Source organism: Ahaetulla prasina, chromosome 2, assembly GCF_028640845.1.
Source record: "Ahaetulla prasina isolate Xishuangbanna chromosome 2, ASM2864084v1, whole genome shotgun sequence".
NCBI lineage: Eukaryota > Metazoa > Chordata > Lepidosauria > Squamata > Colubridae > Ahaetulla > Ahaetulla prasina.
Genome location: NC_080540.1, coordinates 168,905,063 through 168,925,253, shown reverse-complemented (window position 1 = coordinate 168,925,253; position 20,191 = coordinate 168,905,063).

The window sequence follows — 20,191 nt, the reverse complement described above, 5'->3', positions numbered from 1 at the left end:
AATGGCTTCAATGAAAAATGTTACGGCGGGGAAAATGCAAATCTCAATTGATATTACAGGTTTCAAGATACCTGTTACAACAGTGATTTAAGACAAATTCCTTGTGTGTCCAATCACACTTGGCCAATAAAATTCTATTCTATTCTATTCTATTCTAATATTCCTTGTTGCCCAGTTTGGTACCTTTTCCAACTCCGCAGACCCATTTCTCACATATGGTGACCAAAACTGTACACATAATTACAGGCATAATGAGATTATAGGTGTAATAAGTGGATAAATATTTGGATTAGGACTGAAAGAGGTGCAGATTTACTTTGAAGCTGACTGCATAATCTGGTGCCTTTGGTGTAAACTATCTCTGTAAAGGGAGTTAGCCAGTTTGTGGCGGAAACTAGAAACCAGGAGGCTATGAGTTTTAGTCCCACTTTAGGCATGAAAGCCAGCTAGGTGACTTTGGGCCAGTCCTTTTCTCTCAGCCCAACCTACCCCACAGAATTGTTGTCGAAAAAGAAAGGAATATGAGGTAGGTCTGCCACCTTCGGTTGTTTATAAAAATAATGAAGATGGGAAATAAATAAAAATAAGAGGCAGAGGACCTTACAATCTTCCCTCAGCATCATAGAAAAAATACATGGGAGAAAGAGGATATATACAGGTAGTCCTCATTTAATGACTAAAACTCGGGCTGGCAACTCCATCACTACGCTATGCAGTTGGTAAACAAAATATCACACGACCGTGCTGGACTTACATCAGTTTTACTATGGTCATTAAGTGAGCCACCCATTGTTGTTAAGCAAGACATCGCTTGACCGCAACTTGTGATTTTACTGCTGGTTTCTCCTTTAATTTTGTTTGTTGCAAGCCAGCTGTAAAATTCACAAGTGCATGTAACCACATGGTCATAAATATGTGCTTGTTACAAAGCATTTAAATTGTGATCCCATGACCTCAAGCATGCTGCAGTAATCGTAAGTTCAAGGACTGGTCTTACTATTTCAACATCATCCTAACGTCAAACAGTCACTAACCAGGCAGTCATTAACTGAGGACTACCTATAATTAGAGGTACACAGAAGGAACTAGCTAGCTCAATGGCTTCAATGAAAAATGTTACGGCGGGGAAAATGCAAATCTCAATTGATATTACAGGTTTCAAGATACCTGTTACAACAGTGATTTAAGACAAATTCCTTGTGTGTCCAATCACACTTGGCCAATAAAAATTCTATTCTATTCTATTCTATTCTAATATTCCTTGTTGCCCAGTTTGGTACCTTTTCTAACTCCGCAGACCCATTCTCACAAATGGTGACCAAAACTGTACACATAATTACAGGCATAATGAGATTATAGGTGTAATAAGTGGATAAATATTTGGATTAGGACTGAAAGAGGTGCAGATTTACTTTGAAGCTGACTGCATAATCTGGTGCCTTTGGTGTAAACTATCTCTGTAAAGGGAGTTAGCCAGTTTGTGGCGGAAACTAGAAACCAGGAGGCTATGAGTTTTAGTCCCACTTTAGGCATGAAAGCCAGCTAGGTGACTTTGGGCCAGTCCTTTTCTCTCAGCCCAACCTACCCCACAGAATTGTTGTCGAAAAAGAAAGGAATATGAGGTAGGTCTGCCACCTTCGGTTGTTTATAAAAATAATGAAGATGGGAAATAAATAAAAATAAGAGGCAGAGGACCTTACAATCTTCCCTCAGCATCATAGAAAAATACATGGGAGAAAGAGGATATATACAGGTAGTCCTCATTTAAGGACTAAAACTGGCTGGCAACTCCATCACTACGCTATGCAGTTGGTAAACAAAATATCACACGACCGTGCTGGACTTACATCAGTTTTACTATGGTCATTAAGTGAGCCACCCATTGTTGTTAAGCAAGACATCGCTTGACCGCAACTTGTGATTTTACTGCTGGTTTCTCCTTTAATTTTGTTTGTTGCAAGCCAGCTGTAAAATTCACAAGTGCATGTAACCACATGGTCATAAATATGTGCTTGTTACAAAGCATTTAAATTGTGATCCCATGACCTCAAGCATGCTGCAGTAATCGTAAGTTCAAGGACTGGTCTTACTATTTCAACATCATCCTAACGTCAAACAGTCACTAACCAGGCAGTCATTAACTGAGGACTACCTATAATTAGAGGTACACAGAAGGAACTAGCTAGCTCAATGGCTTCAATGAAAAATGTTACGGCGGGGAAAATGCAAATCTCAATTGATATTACAGGTTTCAAGATACCTGTTACAAGATCCTCAGATTGATCCAAGACTAGTTTTTATTTGATCCTGAACTTTCACTCCGAGCATTAGACTAGTGACGCAAAATTCAGAAATCTGTGACTCACCAGTATCCACACAGAATTGGGGAAGATGCCAAAAACTAGGCACTTCTTTTTTTCCCCCCTGTGAATTACAGACATGCCTTTTTTTCCCCTGGTTTAAAACTCTAAACATCTCTCTGCAATTATTCCGAGCTCTGCTTGCACTATGATGAAGACATTTTCCAAGCAGGACTTGACAAAGACACTGGTACTTTCCTTCTCACCATGACCTGATTGTCCCTGGTGCTATGCTGCTGCCTATTCTGTACCCTACCATTATGATTAATGGCTACTGATGGAACCGTTCTCTTGCCCTTGCTCCTTTTTGTAACAAGTCTATTCTTATCCAAAATATATAGATGTACAACAGGAAGAGTAGAACAAGGCTAGATCAAATCCTGTACCTGTTAATAGTGGTGTTCCCCAAGGCAGTGTTTTAGGTCCAACACTCTTCATACTTTACATAAATGACCTTTGCAACCATATTAAAAACAACTATGTTCTCTTCGCTGACGATGTTAAACTATTCAACACTACAGACAATGCAACTACCCTTCAAATAAACCTTGTCTATGTGTCAGATTGGTCTAACAAGTGGCAACTTCAAATCTCAACCAACAAATGCTCTGTCTTGCACATTGGCAAAAATACAAATTAGATGGACATGACCTTATAGATGACCCTCACTCTGTCAAGGACCTTGGAGTACTCATTTTTAAAGATCTAAGTGCCAGAATCCACTGTAACAACATTGCCAAAAAGGCACTAAGAATTGTTAACCTAATCTTGCAAAGCTTCTTCTCTGGTAATATTGTACTACTAACTAGAGCATACAAAACATTTGCTAAACCAATTCTTGACTACAGCTCATCTGTCTGGAATCTGCACTGCATATTGGACATAAATACAATCGAGAGAGTCCGGAGCTATTTCACAAGAAGAGTCCTCCATTCCTCTGCTCGCAATAAAATACCTTATGCCACCAGACTCCAAATTTTGGGCTTAGACAACTTAGAACTACGCCAACTTCAGTCTGACCTAAGCATAGTACATAAAATTATCTACCACAATATCCTACCTGTCAATGACTACTTCAGCTTCAATTATAACAACACATGAGCAAATAATAGATACAAGCTCAAGCTAAACTGCTCCAAACTCAGTTGCAGAAAATACGACTTCAGTCTGACCTAAGCATAGTACATAAAATTATCTACCACAATATCCTACCTGTCAATGACTACTTCAGCTTCAATCATAACAACACATGAGCAAATAATAGATACAAACTCAAGCTAAACTGCTCCAAACTCAGTTGCAGAAAATACGACTTCAGCCCCAGAGTGGTCAATGCCTAGAATGCACTACCTGACTCTATAGTTTCTTCCCCAAACCCCCAAAACTTTAACCTTAAACTGTCTACTGTTGACCTCACCCCATTCCTAAGAGGTCTGTAAGGGGCGTGCACAAGTGTACCTGCGTGCCTACCATCCCTGTCCTAATATTCCTTTTTTACTTACTCTTTTCGTGTATCCAAATTATGTTTATGCTTTTACCTGTTATCTTATATATGATTGACAAATAAATAAATAAATAATAAATAGATACAGAAAAATCGTTACTATCTCAGTCTTTTAAAAAGCGATCCAATATGTTTTTAAACAATATCGCTGAAGTTTATTTTAAAGTGCAATATATCAATTTCAAACCCATTTTCATTTTGGTATTTTGCAGTCAGTCAGAGTTTTCTCACAATTCTTGTTTGATACTTTAAGACTGTCCTGGTACAATTTGCCCCAACACCAGGTGAGAGACAAATGAAAAATGCGAGCCACCGGGAGCTGTGTAAGGGAGGCGGCACAGAAGTTATGTAACATAAATTGCTTGTAAAAATAAGCATAGAAAAAGGGAAGTTATGAATTACCTACCCTGGTTTTAAATAATTGTGTAAAAGAAGAACTCTCACTGACTGCCAGTGTTCCTGCCCTTGCATAGTTAAATGCAAGCAAATTCCAACAGTCTGAATTAAACATTTTGAAAACATTCCCAAAGCTGGTCAGAATTTACAAAATATCAGGTTGGCACATATTCCAGCCTTAAAAAAAACAGTAACTCTACTAAATCTACATAGGTATTCAACTGCCCGGGCGGGGTGGGGGGGAACCCAGCTAAAAATCATGACTGTTAAAATCCTTTAATGTTTGTGATGAAGAAATACAGAAACATCTTGAAAGGAATAACAGAATAAGAGAGTAGGAAGGGATCTTAAAGGTCTTTTAGTCCGACCCCCTACTCAAGCAGGAGACCCTATATCAGTGATGGCTAACCTTTTTGCCATTGTGTGCCAGCAGAGGGGGTCACGCGCACGCATGCCCACATCAATAATTCTATGTGCCCCGCCCATGCACATGCGCGCGCAATATCCTCCCCCGCTCCTGGCACGCGATGGCCCAATAGGCCCATCTATTTTCTCTCTCGCCAGGCTCCAGAGCCTTTCTAGGAGTCTGGGGAGGACAAAAACAGCTTTCCCCACCCCCTGGAGCTGAGCTCTCATGCCCACCAATATGGTTACATGTGCCACCTGTGGCACGCATGCCATAGGTTCGCCATCACAGCTCTATATCATCTCAGACAAATGGCTGTCCAGTCTCTTTTTAAAAGCCTCCACTGAAGGGGCACCCACAACTTCTGAAGGCCAGCTGTTCCACTGATTAATCATTCTAAGCGTCCAGAAATTTCTCCTTCGTTCCAGGTTGCTTCTCTCCTTGATTAGTTTCCTTCCATTGCATCTTCTCTTGCCTTCTGGTACTTTGGAAAATAAGTTGACCTCCTCTTCTTTGTGGCAGCCCCTCAAATACTGGAACACTGCTATCATGTCACCCCTAGTCCTTCTTTTCACTAGACTAGCCATACCTAATTTTTGTGAGGACCTTTCCAGTAGAAACAGTCAAGATTTGAGGGGGGTGGGGTTGTGGCAGGGAGGCTAGGCTTGAAAAATAATCTCTCTCACATTATTGTATATCTTCTGATGCCCCTAGAAGCCGATTACCATGGTTTTCCAAGAAATGTCATATTGCCTCAGCATTTTACAAGTACAGGTGGCACATGGAGCCATATCTGTGGGCACGCGAGCTTTGCCCTAGCTCAGCTCCAGCGTGCATGTGCGTGCTGGCCAGCTGATTTTTGGGCCTTCTGGACCCACCAGAAGTTGGGAAATGGACCATTTCCGGCCACCAGAGTGCCTTCAGAGGGATGGGGAAGGCCGTTTTTGCCCTCCCCAGGCTCCAAGAAATCCTCTGAAGCCTGAGGAGGGTGAAAAACGGGCCTACTGGGCCCATCATGCCATCACGTGCCAAAAGCGGAGGTCGTGCTTGTATGTGCAGGGCACATTGAATTATGGGTATGGGCACACACACGCACGACCGCGACCACCCCCCCACTTTTGGCACGTGACTGCAAAAAGGTTAGCCATCATTGCTATATAGTAATGTGGCTGGTTAATAATCACATACACATTCATGGACTTAAAGAAAGCAGAAATCTGTTAAGAAAGAAAGAAACCCATATTGAAAGCATTGCTGCTTGGTAAAATTTCAGTTTCTGCCAAGAGTCCAGAAAGAAGATGGTAGTTGGAGCCAAACCCTGTCCATGGTTTTGCTGCAATTGCCATCTCCTTCCTAGATTCTTGATAGAAATCTAAAGTAGAACCATAACTGATTCAGCTTGCAGAAAAGCTTCGTTTCCAACTGCTCAACGTTTTAAGGACAATCTTTCAAGCTCCACAAATTTCATTATGAAATCAGGTCCCAAAATGTTTCAAATGCCTTAGCCTTTGAATGTGAATAGGTTTCAGCTTGATATGGCTTTGCCTTTAAAAATTGTTGTTGTTGTCATCATCACCACCACCATTGTCCTCATCAGCTAATGTGCAGGAATGAATGATTAACAGACAATAGAACTGCAGGTTATTTCCTCCTTCTTGAAATCACAGTTTTGTCAGTTGTATCTGATGCTGGGCTTTTATGTAACTTGTTTATGTAACACGTGGGTGGGTGGCTTGTTTCTGTACTGTATCTCACAATTGCACTTCAGCAAGAGACCAGCCGTACCATGCCTGTTTCTATCTCAGAGCTGTGTCAGGAATTAAGTAAAAAGAGAGAAAGGGGGAGGGGGAATTAAATATTCAAGGCCCTGGAAGCACCCTCATGTGTTATACATGTTACAGAAGAACATGGTAAAATCACAATAAGATTTCCAAAGGCACAAGGGGAAAAAAGGACTATCCTTACGCACCTTCAGATCCTTTAAACTGGGCAGGTAAGCTGAAAGTGATAATTTTCTCCTGGCTATTTCCACCAGCTTTTACACTGGCGCTCTCTCTGTAAGGTGATGTACAGCTATTATATGTCAGGTAATATATGTCAGGCAATTATATGCATTACCTGCTGATTTTTTATTTTTTTTGCAAACTATCTTTTTTTTAAAAAAAGAAACTTGCTTGACCTTCCTTTCATGCTAACTGGTTAACAATTTCCTGTATCGTGGTAGAAGCAGCACTTCCATTGGGAAAAGTCAATTAGAGTTAACATTTCTCCATAATTGAATCACGCTTCCCCAATCATTTTTTGCCAACATGTTCAACTAATTCGCACAATTCTTAACTCACTGTTCTGTTTTGGCTCAGTTAAAGGGTGCTGAGACTAGCCTTAAATGTTCCTGATCAAGTGTCTATGAAAATTCTCTGTCATTTTTCCTTAAAAAAAAAAAATCAGTCCAGTTGCCTTTTCAAAATAAAAAAACCACATTTGATATGTTCCTGGCCAAGATGATTGAGAAGGTGGTGGCCTCACAGCTTCACATTCCTATGGATGAAGCTGCTTATCTGATATTATTTCAATTAGGGTTGGGCTGGAAACATGGTATAACACTGTTTTAAATGTTTCAGTCATTTCAGTGAAAAGTCTGCACAGGAATTAGATGATATTGTAGAAAGTCAGCTGCACCAGAACCACAAACTCTGGTGGTTCTGTTCATCAGTCAATGGACCCTCTTTCCAATCAGCCTCCAGCCTCCATTTTGTCCATCATTAAACTATCTTTCCAATCAGCCTCCATGTTTCCAGTGTCTTTCTCCCAGCTCCGAACTGAACCAGATGGATATTTCTTCCCTGCTCGGCCAAATGTGTCGATTCTTTTACAGTGTATCATGGTGTCCTTATGGATGATCTGCTTTCTGCTGAGACTGGTTTGCAGCAGTTCCAGTCCTTGTTGTTGGGCTGTGACCAGAAGGAGATGCCAGGGAAGTAGGTAATCTATGAAGTGTAGGCCAGTGACATCTGATGTTGCGCAGAGTTCCAGCTTATCCCCACTTCTAATTCAACAACTAGATGAAACCATTAGAGAAGATTGCCAAGTGTTAGATCACCATTCCTCCTTTCCATCCAACTCTAAGAAACCAATTACTGTATCATATTTCAACTGCCTCATTTTACCAATGAGCTGAATAAAAAATGTCAGCTGAAATTAAATACGGAAACAGTAGGAGGTTTGTTGGTAAAGAGCAGTGGTGAAATCCAAATTTTTTTACGGTTCTGTAGGCATGGCTTGGTGGGCGTGGTGTGGCTTGGTGGGCGTGGCAGGGGAAGGATACTGCAAAATCTCCATTTCCTCTCCACTCTGGGGCCAGCCAGAGGTGGTATTTGCCAGTTCTCCGAACTACTCAAAATTTCCGCTACCGGTTCTCCAGAACCTGTCAGAACCTGCTGGATTTCACCCCTGGTAAAGAGCAATTAAATTCAAGGATTTGAGGCAAGGCCTGTTTTGGATAGTGTTGCATGCACACACACAGAGGTGTGACCCTTGAGTGCCCCTTGATCCTCCGCTGTCTTTGGATTTGTGAGCTGTGAAAAACCAATCTCAGATATTCTGATGCTGGAAGAGAGGAAGACTTAAGGAAAGTTAAAAGAGAACAAGAGAATGCAAATCGCAATGTACTGCTAGATATTAAAGAACTAAGAGTATGTCTAGATTACATCAACAGGCAATGCTATCCCAATAGATATGGATGAAGAAGTCATTAAAAGTACAGCAGTAACAGACTTTATCTTCCTAGACTTAAAAATACAACAATGAAATAAAAACTGTGCTGTGAAAGATCATGGCAGACCTAGAGAAAATGCTAACTTGTAAACAACTTGTGTGCACAAGTTGCATACATTATTAAAGCCATAGTTCTCTCAGTTGTAACATGGCTGTACCGTAAAAAGCTGAACAATGAAAAATTAAATCCTCTGAGTTGTAGTGGTGAAAATTGCTGAAAATACCTTGGACTGCAAGAAGAATAAATTGTTTAGTACTAGATTTAAGTGAAACAAGATTGCTCACTGAAAGCAATACTAATGAAGCTGTTGTTGTTGTTAGTTGCGAAGTCGTGTCCAACCCATCACAACCCCATGGACAACGTTCCCCCAGGCCTTCCTGTCTTCTACCATCCTCTGGAGTCCATTTAAGCTCACACCTACTGCTTCGGTGACTCCATCCAGCAACCTCATTCTTGTTGTCCCCTTCTTCTTTTGCCCTCAATCTTTCCCAGCATTAGGTTTTTCTTCAGTGAGTCCTTCCTTCTCATTATTTGAGTTTCATATTCAGGGCCTGCCTTCTAAAGAGCAGTCAGGTTGATCTCCTCTAGGACTGACCGGTTTGATCGCTTTGCAGTCCAAGGGACTATGGTCTTCTCCAATACCATAATTCAAAGCTAAAGCTTAATTATTTTAAGCACATACTGCAGAGGCAAGAACAGAAACTTACAAGAACTTAAAGAGTTACAGACAATAGTGGAGGCCTATTGGAGCACAAAAGCTAGAAAAAATTGAGCAGCTGTACATCAAGAGATGAACCTTCACAAATTATGACTAGAACACAAGTTGCAAAATTTGGACTTGGTAATCGTTATCCACGACTTGTCTAGATTATGCTTCAGAGGGGTTTTTAAAGAATATTATCTGTTGCAAAATGCTGATGATAATTTATTCAGGGTACAGACATTACATGAGTTCTGTACAGTGGTGAAATCCAATTTTTTTTACTACCGGTTCTATGGGTGTGGCTTGTTGGGCATGGTGTGGCTTGTTGGTGGGCATGGCTTGGTGGGTATGACAGGGGAAGGATATTGCAAAATCTCCATTCCGACCCCACTCTGGGGCCAGCCAGAGGTGGTATTTGTTGGTTCTCCAAACTACTCAAAATTTCCACTACCGGTTCTCCAGAACCTGTCAGAACCTGCTGGATTTCACCCCTGGTCTTGTAGTGATGGAACTTCCATTGGTTGGATATGCTTACTCAGCACAATTGAAGGAACTGGTACTGAATTTTAAAGGTCTACAAAGCAATACTTCTCAACTTAACAACTTTAAGATGTGTGGACTTCAATTCCCAGAATTCCCCCATCCAACATGCTGGCTGAGGAATTCTGAGAGCTGAAGTCCACACATGTTAAAATTTGCCATGGTTGAGAAGCACTGCCCAACAAGCGTTTAAAACCTGACTATTTGAAGGACTATTTCTTCTATCAATCTGTCCGCTGATTGTGATCAAATTGAGAATCTTTTTGAAGAAACTCACCTGCTAGATTTTACCCAATTTGTTGGAGAGACTTTTTCCTGTGTGGCTCTCAGCTTATGGAATGCTGTATAATATCTAAGGAGACTTTCTTAGTGCCCATTTTCCCAGTAGCTAGATAAAGGCATCACATGTTTGATTGTCGATCAGATTTTGATTTTACTTATTTTAATTTTATATTCTAGATCAAGAGCGTCAAACTCAAGGCCCGAGGGCCAGATCTGGCCCATGGGGTGTTTATATCTGGCCCACGGGGCTGCCCTGGAAACAGCAAAGGACCGGCCCATGGTGCCTCTGTCAGCAAAAATGGAGCTCGGGAGAGCCATGTGCGGTCCTCCCAAGTCCCATTTTCGCCCACGACGGCCTCTTGCAGCCCTCTGCCAGTGAAAATGGAGCTCCATTTTTGCTGGCAGAGGGCTGCAGGAGGCTATTGCGGCCGAAAACAGGGCCCTGGAGGCACACGTGGGCAGTGGTGAAATGTAAAATTTGTTACTACCGGTTCTGTGGGTGTGGCTTGGTGATAATATGACTGGGTGGGCGTGGCCAACTTTTTTTTACTTTTAAAAGCATTTTTTCTACAACCTCTTTGGCCAACGAGGTTGTAAAAAAATGCTTTTAAAAGCCTCTGATGATCAGGCAACTCAGCTATGATCGCCAGAGGAGTCTTTTAAAAGCATTTTTTCTACAACCTCTTTGGCAAAAGAGGTTGCAAAAAAATGCTTTTAAAAGCCTCTGATTATCCCAGCTGAGCCGCGGGATCATCAGAGCCTTTTTTTTTTAACTATTAAAAGCATTTTTTTGGCCAAAGAAAAAATACTTTTAAAAAGTAAAAAAAACCAACTCTGATCACATGGCTCAGCTGGGCATGGGGGGGGCAGGGATTTTTGCTACCAGTTCTCCGAACCACCCGCCACCATCATTACTGGATCGAGCGATCCAGTGCGAACCAGGAGCATTTCACCACTGCACGTAGCTCACCCGAGCTCTGTTTTTGCTGGCAGAGGCCATCACGGCCAAAAATGGAGTTCAGGAGCCCATTTTCATTGGCAGAGGTGCTCGGGCCACCACAGGCGCCCCTGACCCGAGTGACATCAAGCTGGCCATGCCCACACTGGCCACACCCACACTCACCCCCGAGGTCAAATACAACCTGATGCGGCCCTCAATGAAATCGAGTTTGACACCCCTGTTCTAGATTTTATGCTTTTGTTTTAAACAACGCAAGTCATCTTGAATGCTAATTTGTGCAAAATAGCCGGCTATATACCTAATAAGTAGCTGCAGATGGATATCGTACTACGTCAGGGAAAACAAAATTCAGACGAGGAAATTCTGAGTTACAGCCAAGCATCCTTGATCTATTAATATTTGGATTACTAAAGGGGACAGGGAGGCTTCTGACATGATTTCAGACTGCTGTTAGTGCTGGTTAAACCATCACCTTCTGAATAGTCAGGAAGACCATGGCATGGACCTCTTGGCATGGATTGGGCTGACTAGAGAAAGCAAGCAAGGGCAGCAGAAGAGTAGAACTCAGTCAAATTGCAAATGTAAAGGTTATCTGGCGCTCCGAGAATACAACATAAATGATTTGATTTGAGCAAGCAGTTGCAAAAGTCCAGAGACATGAGAAGAAAATAGAATCAGAGGTGCCCATGACAGCTAACACCAGGTCTTGATTAAAGGTTGCAATCTGGCTAGGGAAGCCATGGGGGTCATTATTGCTGGAAGAGATGGACAAGAGGCCAACAGGAGATTCTGAAGGAAATACGCAATCCCGTCTTTTTTTTTTCCTTTAGCAAACAACTAGATTATCCCCCCTCTTTCTAGAGATGCAGACCCCCCACTCTAGAGACACGGCTACTACACTTTCAAGCAGTGGAGATGCTGCCTGTAGCACAGGCTCAAAACGTCTGAACAATTCCTCTGTAGAAATCGAGGATAATTGAATGCTTGAAGGGTTGCCGTGTTAAAAAAGAAAATAGAGATCCCTTATAGCATGGTGGTTAGCTCCAACAATTTTCAGTTAAAAAGCAGGTCAGATGGCCTTTTATATAACTCACCTTTTCCACTTATTGAAGCTGGCAAGAGACTTCAGCTATCCCCACTGTTGCTATGAGCAGGAGGTGAGCAATAGGAATGGGGTGGGGGGGAGAGAAGCATCCTTCTTCTCAGCAACATTTGAAAATCTGGACGCTACCTGGATGTGCCCTCTGTCATCATCTGAGCAAAAGCAAAGCTTTCAACTTTCCTTCTCTTGAACCTGCCACTTTTCTCTCCCATTTTCTCCCCCCCTCGTCACTGCTGCTGCATCATGTGCTGAAAACTGACCAGAAGCTGACAGCTCCATGCTGCAGAAAGCTTTGCCTGCTGATTCTTCCCAATCGAGCAGCCTTTATACAGTCAAAAAGTGCAAGTTGAAACCTGCTCAGCTGGCAATTCTCCTGACATTTTTCCTGCTCTTACCGGCATTTAAGAATAAAATTAAGAATGCTGGTGATGATAATGAGGAACTGTACTTCAGTCCGAAGCGTTAAGAGTTGCTGAGAGATTTCAAAGACGCAGGAAGAAAATAATAATATTTAATTCCATTGCTTTGTTGATATTCCCAGGGGAGAAAGAGCAAAGAAAAATGCTATTTACCCTCCCAATTTAGCAGATACAGTCTATTCAATTCTCCCCACTCTCCATGCTACCTTTAACCAAGCTTAAAATTAACATTCTCTCTCTCTCTCTCTCTCTCTCTCTCCCCCTGCATGTTAGTACTCTAGCAGCTCTCTGAGAGACTGCCAACTTAGTTCACATTCTTCTCTCCCGCCCCAATCTCCTTTTATTCCTTTTGTAAATTCGCAAGACAAATCAAATCAACCTTATGCAAACAGCATTCATTTGTTCCATTGTTATATATTAACTAAAAGTGAGAGAGTTATCCAACTGGTGCTTTTGAGATTTCCCCACTCCCCAAAAAATATCAGTTCAGTGGAGGAAAGAGAAACACTGGTCCAAAGACACACTTCACTTAAGAAAAAAATCCTGGAGAGATCATGATAGCCTCAGTTTGAAATAGCCCAGGGCTTTAAGAACTCAACTGCTGTCACACAGAGTTGGCAGCAGGTGTGAGCTACAGTTAAATGCCCACTGAGTATATCACTTCATACAGAAGCTCTGCTCAGTCACAAAACTTCAATTACATTTGCAAAAGAATCTAATCCCAGGTCAGATCTTCAGCTTGAGAAGAAGGAACGGACCTCAAATGCCCTGGCAATTTGTCAGAGAGAATTCTAAATATCATATATGTTGTTCAGGTAAACAAGCCTTCTGTTCTGATTTTAGGAAATTAAGTGGAGGAATACCATGGCTTTTGAAAAGTGAGCTAAGCTCATTATGTTCCTAAGAAACACTGCTTTTTTTTTTCTTTTTTCCTTTCTTTCTGTCCCTCCAAGACAGTCTTCTTGACCCCCGGCAACTGACTGAACATGAAGATTTTTTAGCAAGATTTCAGAAATGTTTTGTCGCTGCTTGTTTCCTAGGCTGAGAGAGAGTCACTGGCCCAAGGTCACCCACCTGGATCATGCTCAAGGCAGAACTAAAACTAAAACCGACGGTCTTACAGTTTCCAGCCTAGCACCTTGATCGCTACACCAAATTGCCTCTCACATCTAAATAGTAAAGTACAGAAGAATACAAAAAGTATTCTAAATTGATCAAACCCACAATCCTATTTAGGCCATGATGCTTCCCCATTTTAGTCAATCAGATGCGTTAGGAAGTTTGTAAGTAAGTATGAGAATTGCCCTTTGTTGCTACTTGTCAAGAATCAGGACCACATGTTAAGTTCCAGTTAAAAAGATGTACTGTTCATGCCTATGCACAAGAATCTCGTCAAATAAGGGTCAGCACTAAGCTGGCACTAGATAAAGAGTTAATGGAATTCAAGGGGCAGCTGGGCTTCTGGGAATTTAACAACTCCAGGCTGATTCCTCTCTTGACTCTGCCCTCAGGCACTGCCTCATCTTCTCCTATATTGCTATTTTCTTGAGTGGATACCTGTGGTGGGTTGCCCCTGGTTTGGACCAGTTTGCAACAACGGTAGTAAAACCGACAGGAGGCTCCGCCCACTGACTCGGATATCATCAGGAAGCTTCTGCGCATGCGCAGAAGAGTGCACATGCATGCGGCCCCGTTGCAAACTGGTAGTAAAGGTAAATAGAACCCATGTGTTGTGTCTGCGCTCCCCGAGCCGGGCCTCCTGCCAGAAAGTGACTTGGAGCCGGGCCTCCTGCCAGAAAGTGACTCGGAAAGTGAGGGGAAAGGGCCATCAGGACTTACCTCTGGAGCACTGGCTTCCCTGGCTCAGCTCCAGGAGCCAGAGGCAGGCCAGGTGGAAGAGATAATGAGGCCTCCGTCCCCTGACTCTTTCCCTCCCCAGGCCACGCCTTCAGCTGATGGCAACCAGCTGATGGCAATCAGGCTTGGTTGGTTAGGTTTCGTAGGCAGGAGAGGAGGGAACAACAGAAGCAGGGGTGGGGCAGGCCTAGGAAGTGCTGAGTCATGGAACCACACCCCACAGGATACTGCTGTGCCTCTTCGTAGCAGGCAAATCAACTGATTAACTAAGAGCTGAAGTTTGTTCCTGGGTGACTCATCGGTGTCGAGGGAGATAACAGAGACACTTGGCAGACGCTCGCTATTCTGCTGCCAGAGTGCCGGCTAATTAAGCCATCACTCGGACGGAGGCGAAGGAGGACAGAACACCATGCCTGGTGGATACCTACTATAGGTCTGGTTGTCACTGAACTTCAGCTCCTAACAGTTCAAGCCAGAATGGTTTAGAGACATAGTGGATAGTTATAGTTTAGGACATCTGGAAAACCATGGGTTTCCTAGCCTTGTCCAAGTGGCAATGGCTGTCCAAGTTACGAAGAAGTCTTCTACACCACTTGTTTGTTTCCTGGCCTTGTGTCCTAAGATGAAAAGTAAAAATAGCCAAGTGCTGTTCCATCCCATTCAAATGTTGCCCCTTGATGAAACAATTTCTTTCTGATTCTCCACAGTGTTGGATCACACATTTAAACATTCTGTTTCCTCAGCTCTTCAGTGAGTATGTCAGCTTTGGAAGCCATATTAGGCCGGAAGCTTCCATGCTTTCTCATGTGAGGGAGAGTAGGAGGGGGGATTTAGTAGAGGGGTTGTCTTTAGACATAATAGTATTCTTCCTGTCGGTCAAGGTCGGCCAATCCTGCATCTGGAGAAGGAATGGTTGGAGATAGGATGGATGGTGATTGGAGCATGTGATCGACTGAGAAGTGAAGAGATGGTTTGGGGGGTTTTGCTTTACTGAGGGAAAACCCGGACCTCTCAGATTCGGGTTTTCCCAGGTGTGCCAGTTTACCTATTCTAGTAAATAGAACTTTGAAAAATGCTTGCTTCAGAGTTTTTAGTTGGAGTTGGGGTTTTTTCTGGAACACTGACAGAGTAATTTAAGATTTTATTGGAAACATGGCTTCTTCTTAAAAAAAACATACCTCAAAACTCAAGTCAACTTGGCTATTTAGCTTTCTCCTTAGGGGGAAAAATATCCCCTGTAAATAATAAAACCCAAGCACATATTAATTCCAGGTCTACTTTTTCTGGAGTTATGGGAGTTGTAGATCTACATCTACATGGTTGTGTAAAATGCAACAAAGCATATCACATTCTGTTCGGCATGAATATTCCATCAATGTTCCAGCAGGTAAAGAAGACAAGGAAGATGTGTGAACATCCAAATTCACAATGAAGTGTTCCAAGGACAATTTTTTTCAAGAAAATTTATCTTGCTCCATGTTGACCCTGTGTTGAGCACTGTCAAAGAATCTCAGAAGGGCAAATCTAAGCCAATTCTCAAAACCTTTGATATTTTAATTACTTTAGCTATGAAACCATGGACCTGAATTCAATATGTAAGTAAAAGGACATCCCTTGAGAGGGATGGACTCCAGCCATAAAAGCTCCAATTGACAGTTGTCAGCACAATTGTATGGATAAACAAGACTGAGGAGATGTGTGGGAAGAGAGAACAATCAATGCTAACTTAATTGACATGTTGCTACTTCAGAAATAGCAGGGAAGAGTGGCAAACTGGACGGTCAGCTGTGTGGTTTAGAGAGTTTTGACAAGGAAATTAACTGCACCGTAGCAGCACTAGCATAACTAATACTGTTTTTGCATTTGGTTAACAGAAAAGAAAAGGGTTCCAAACAGAGCTGTGAATTAGAAACATAAAAACACTGGAGATCCAGGCTTGCCCTAGGCTGTGTTGTGATAGGTCTGTATGGTTCCTGCAAGTCCAAAACGCAGTACCAGAACCAGGGGTCCTATTGCATGGGGTGGCAACAGTTGACTTGAGAGGCTGCATAACCATTGAAGGGGAATGCCTTTAGTAGTGAATTCTTCCACTGGGATTCCAGATTCCTTCCAATCTGTAAAACCCAGCCCCTTTTCCAAGATGAGCACTGCCAAAGAGTGTTTTCCTGATGCAGCAGTATTACCTGTTTCAGGTACGGGTCTATCTCAGGGGTGAAATGTAAAATTTGTTACCACTGGTTCAGTGTTTTCATGTTTCTAATTTACAGCTCTGTTTGGAACCCGACAACGACGAAAACAGAACTATTTTTATTGGGTTTTATGGACAATGAAATTGAAAAGAAATATGGGAAATTAATATTGTACCTAATAACTGCAGCAAGATTATTGTATGCACAAAAATGGAAGAATAATGAAGTACCCACAGTAAAAGACCAGATTATAAAATTAATGAAGCTTGTGGAAATGGCAAGGCTGACCAATTTGGTCAGAGAGAAAAAAATGGCAAAGACTTTTTTAAAAGACTGGAAGCTTTTTATGGACTTTTTGTTGAAAGAAGAGAAGACTGAATTGTTGATTTATGGATTTGATATTTTAAAAGGGTCAAAGAGGAAAAGGAAAGAATGAGATGGCAATGACTCAATAAAAAGGAAAGACATAATTCTATATTTTCTTTTTTTCATTTCTTTTCTTTTTCTTATCTGTATTTGTTTCTCTTTCTTAATCTTCATTTAATTTTGTGTACTTTTATTTTATTGATAAATTCTAATTTTAAAAAAATTAAAAAGCATTCACAAAGAGTGCTAGGGTCTTCATATGCTGCTAAGGTTACATCTGTCAGCCCTTTTCAAAAATGGAAACAAAAAAAAATTACTAGAACTTTACTTTCTTGATATAGGGTATAATAGCACTTCTGAGAGTTTTCTTCCCTCTCTTTTATATCTAACAGAATCAAGGCAGGCCACTATTTAATTTCTTCCTCACCTCTCTAGTGTTTCTATAATAAACTTATGTTTCCATAACAGTTAGTGCATATTTTATTCAAAGCGATCGCCATGTTCCTCTATAGTCCCAGTGTGCTCATAAAAGCAGCCATATCCTTTTTCAGGCTTCCCCCGTTCCTGAAAAAAATATATGGCTTTAATATTTGTGCTAATTAGTTGGCTTCTTAAAGCAGAGGTGGGTTGTATTTTTCAGAATTATGTGCGGTGGGGGCAGGGCATATTTGCAAGTTATGGGCAGTGCATCACCATCCAAGCCCCACCCCGTTTTTAAGCATATATATATATATATATATATATTTGTTTTCTGAGGTTTTCACGGGTGTTTGTATATAGGTCTTTGGTTGTTCGGGTTTTCTCCCGTGTAAAATTGGAAGTGTCTTGGCGACGTTTCGACGAAGTCTCATTCGTCATCTTCAGGCTTCAGCTTCGTGCTTCTTCGTGCTTCCCATATATAAAAGGCACCACAGACAGAATCAGCAAGATCCTCCACAAACACAACATCAAGACAGCATTCTGCACAAACAGAAAAATATCCACCATCCTAAGAAACCCCAAAGACAAAATTGAGTTAGAAAATCAAGGAGTATATGAAATCCCATGCACCGCCTGCCCCACCACATACATTGGACAAACCAACAGAAGAATAAGTGCACGCATTGAAGAACACAAGAACTCATTCAAAAAAGAGGAACCAACTTCTTCCCTGGTCCAACACTTTAAAGTCACAGGACATGATATTGACTTTAAAAAGACCAGAACTATCGCCAAAACTGAACACTTTAACAACAGAATAATCAGAGAAGCCATTGAGATAGAAAACGCCCACACAGCATGAACAAACGAGATGACACCTCCGCCTACCAGCCATTTGAAACCCGCCTTATTGACAAACGAGTCCCTAACACGAGGAATGACACCAGACCCACACTCACAAGGTCCACACAGGATGTCACCACCGCATCCACCCAGAAAGCAGACCCAAACCCACACTGATCATGAAGCACGACCAAGGACCAGAAGCCAGACCGCAGCTGCAACATTAGCCATTTCAAACCCCTCCAATCCATTCATGCAGCAGACTGACACCCACTATGAAGATGTAGCACGACCACAAAGCCAAACAACAGCTATGCAGCTCACCAGCTCAAATCCCCTGCAGCACAGACTAGACTGAGCACAACCAAGCCCCACCAACACAGGACACACCCCAGCCAATCAGAGCACAGAAAAACCCCCATCCAATCAGAGCACAGCCAAGCTCCCACCCAATCAATTCAAACCCCCACTAGCAGTTAAAAGGAAGAAACAGCTGCGATCACACATTGCTCCCAGAAGCACGAAGCTGAAGCCTGAAGATGACAAATGAGACTTCTTCAAGCGTCATCAAGACACTTCCAATTTTACACGGGAGAAAACCCGAACAACCAAAGACCTATATACAAACACCCGTGAAAACCTCAGAAAACAAATATATATATATATATATATATATATATATATATACACGAAAGGAGCAATTCTTGGATCACATTACTGTGCTACATCTTGCAGATTTTGACTATGTGCCCCTTATGCAGAAGCCCCCAAGGAGATGGCTATCTTTACAACAGAGAGATGTTACAGTAGTGCAAAGTCTGAAACACTTTTCACAAACCATTTCTGAACCAGGCATTCCCAACCAAAAGATTCCAGGAACAGAACAGAATAACAGAGTTGGAAGGAACCTTTGAGGTCTTCTAGTCCACCCCTTTACTGAAGCAGGAGACCCTATTCCAGAGGTATCAAACTCGATTTCATTGAGGGCCACATCACGGTTGTGTTTGATCTCGGGAGGGTGTGGGGTGGAGTGGCCAGGGGGCGTGGCCAGCTCAACGTCACTAGTGTTGGGGGCACCTGTGGTGGCCTGAGCGGTCTGCCAGCAAAAATGTGCTCTCAAGCTGTATTTTTGGCTGAGATGGCCTCCTATAACCCATTGCCAGAGAAAATGGATCTCGAGAGGACCGTGTGCCACCCTCACGAGCTCTGTTTTTGGCTGTAATGTTTTGGCTGTTTTTGTTCCTGCAACCCTCTGCCAGCAAAAATGGAGCTTGGGATGGCCCCTGCAACCCTCCCGAGCTCCGTTTTTGCTGGCAGAGGCACCAGGGGCTGGTCCTTTGCTGATTCCAGGGGGTGGAACAGGGGCCAGATGTTTGAGTTTGACACCTCTGCCCTATACCATGTCAGACAAGTTGTTGTCCAGTTTATTTTTAAAAGTCCCCAGTGACGAAGCACCCACAACTTCAGAATGCAAGACATTCCACTAGTTCATTGTTCTCACTACAGATAATCCTCGACTTATAACAGTTCGTTTGGTGACTGTTCAAAGTTACAAAGGCACTGAAAAAAATGAATTAGGACCATTTTATATACTTATGACCGTTGCAGTATCCCTATGGCCACCTGCTTTACATTCGGATACTTGACAAGTGGCTCATATTTATGACGGTTCCAGTGTCCCTGGATCATGTAACCATCTTTTGCAATCTTCTGACAATCAAAGTCAACGGGAAAGCCAGATTCACCTAACAACTGGGTTACTAATTTAACAACTGCAGTGATTCACTTAACAAATGTAGCACGAAAAATCGTAAAATGGGACAAAACTCAATTTAACAAATTTATCACTTAGCAACATACATTATGGGTTCAATTGTGATTGTAAATTGAGGACTACCTGTATTAGGAATTTTTTCCCTTTTTTCTAGGTTAGTTCTCACCTTGCTTAGTTTCCATCCATTGTTTCTTGTCTTGCCTTCTAGTAGTTTGGGAAATAGGTTGATCCAGGGGTAAAATGCTCCTGGTTCGGACCGGATTGCCCAATCCGGTAGCGATGGCGGTGGGTGGT